Source organism: Mus caroli, chromosome 19, assembly GCF_900094665.2.
Source record: "Mus caroli chromosome 19, CAROLI_EIJ_v1.1, whole genome shotgun sequence".
Lineage (NCBI taxonomy): Eukaryota > Metazoa > Chordata > Mammalia > Rodentia > Muridae > Mus > Mus caroli.
Genome location: NC_034588.1, coordinates 8,381,316 through 8,383,600, shown reverse-complemented (window position 1 = coordinate 8,383,600; position 2,285 = coordinate 8,381,316). Strand labels below are relative to the sequence as shown.

At 38.5% G+C, this 2,285-nt stretch overlaps 1 protein-coding gene across 5 annotated transcripts in view; it reads left to right on the top strand.

Moving 5' to 3' along the window:
• LOC110285849 (membrane-spanning 4-domains subfamily A member 12-like) overlaps positions 1 to 903 on the top strand; it is a 23,361-nt gene extending 22,458 nt beyond the window's left edge. For 4 of the 5 annotated variants that reach the window (XM_021152301.1, XM_021152298.1, XM_021152300.1 and 1 more), the window contains one exon: positions 733 to 903. The gene's annotated coding sequence lies outside the window, so the exon portion shown is untranslated. The remainder of the gene's footprint in view (positions 1 to 732) is intronic. The other variant, XM_021152302.1, reaches the window with a different exon arrangement.
• The last annotated feature ends 1,382 nt before the right edge of the window (positions 904 to 2,285 follow it).

Here is a 2,285-nt window from a genome sequence, read left to right as displayed (position 1 = left end):
CCTCTCTCTCCTCTCTCTCCTCTCTCTCTCTGGTTTTTTGTTTTGTTTTTCGAGACAGGGTTTCTCTGTGTAGCCCTGGCTGACCTGGAACTCACTTTGTAGACCAGGCTGGCCTCGAACTCAGAAATCTGCCTGCCTCTGCCTCCCAAGTGCTGGGATTAAAGATTTGCTTCCAACAACTCTCTTATGGCTTCTGTAGGAACCAGAAACATGCACCAGGCATGGTGCATATATGTACATGCAAGCAAAACATGCATGCACATATATAAATTTTTTTAAGTGTATAGTCTCTAGTTAAATACAAAACTCGTAATTCTCTCTACAAAGGAACAAGAGAAAGAGCATCGATTGAAATGGTTTTTTACTTATACCAAATAGAATTCAAGTGGTGGGGAGCAGAATGAATAGGAGAGGAAAAGAGAGGACAGGCAGAGGGAAGGAAAATAAATAGCAGAAGAAAAGGAGAAAAATGACTTAAAAACAGTATGAAAAAATAAAACAAGACATGGTTTGGGAAATATATCTCAGATGAAGCCCTTGCTAGCATGAATGAGGTCATGGGTTTCAGGACCAACACAAAAGAGAAAAAACAGCTCATGATTTTATTTATTTAAGACTGTTAATAATAATTCTATTCTTGTTAGAATTATTTTTAAATGCTGCTAAAATTATGTAGTTCTTTATCTTAGCTCACATTAATAAGCAATTTCCTATCATCCAACTTAACCTCAGGTTGACTGGTATTATCGATGTTGCCCTTGTCCTTAGTGTTATGAGGAGTATCACGGCCTCAGTCAAGGAGTTGATGAGTGAAGAACTTTGTTCAAGAGACACCTTGGAAAGTGGTATTTTATCAAGTCTTCCTCAGCATTTCATCTCCTGCATTTCATTAATAAAAACTGATAGCAATGAATGTGTTTATTTTTCCATGTGGGAAATTTATCATGAATTTATTTCATTGTCATAAATTAATCTGAGGCTGAATCTGGTCAGCCTAAGTTAAAGGGTTCTTCCAAGCCCAAGAATCACATGAATGGGCACAGATTTTTCTAGCATGGTCTTTACACCTAATGTTGATAAGGTGAAGTAATGCTGCCTTGAAATGATTTCATATTGAAAAGAAAAATAAGCCACCCCATCATCAATGAGACAGACTAGCTCTAAACATTAGACATCTTTCTAACCAGCTATTGTCAAAAGATGCATAAATCTTCTATAGTGTGGAATGTATCACTAGATATATCTTTATGCAACTGAGACCACACAACGGAATGTTCACAGAACTTTCTTACTAAAAAGTTCATCTTCTGCAATATTTTATCCTTTTCCTCAGTGCTTTTCTCGATTACTCATTATACTTTGTATTTTATAAATTTTATAAATTTTAGGTAAACTATCTTTCCAGCGATATTCTGTTGTATTAGTAAAGACCTTTTCTGTTGGTCATCTTTCCAATTCTGTGACAAAATGTGTGAAATAAACAACTTCTAGGGGCTGGAGAGATGGCTCAGCAGTTAAGAGCACTGACTGCTCTTCCAGGGGTCATGAGTTCAAATCCCAGCAATCACATGGTGGCTCACAACCATCCGTAATGAGATCTGATGCCCTCTTCTGATGTGTCTGAAGACAGCTACAGTGTACTTATAATAAATAAATAAATAAATAAATAAATAAATAAATAAATAAATCTTAAAAAAAAAAAAACTTCTGGGAAAGGACCGTTTCTTTGGGCTCCCAGTTTCAGAGGCTTCAGGCTGCATTTGTCTGGATCTATTCCTTTGGGGGATCTGGTCAAACAGAGCATGAGGAGGAGGAGGAGGAAGAGAAGGAGGAGGAGGAGGAGGAGGAAGAGGAGGAGGAAGAAGCAGAGCAAGGCTGCTTACCTTGTAGAAGTCAAGGAGAGAGAAAAGGGAGGGAACATGGAGAGGGAGGGAGGGAGGAGAGGGAGGGGCAAGGAAGGGAGCAAGGGGAAGAGAGAAAACACCCAATAGCCAGGGTGTCACCACCTCACAGCCACTACAGCAAGGATGGATTATTGGAGAACATTTAAAACCTAAACCAAAACCCCCTTCTCTCCTCTTACTTATTTTGAACTCCAAATCTTATTCCCACTTCCCTGTCTTCATAAACAACTGATCCATGGTGCAAAACATACATATTTTATATGTGAGTGCCCCCAGAAAAAGTCTGTGGCATTTCATTACAGTCATATCTGTAATTCATGTAGATCATACATGCACACATACCTTTCTCCTCCCAGTAGTATGTTTTTTTTTGATTCACTC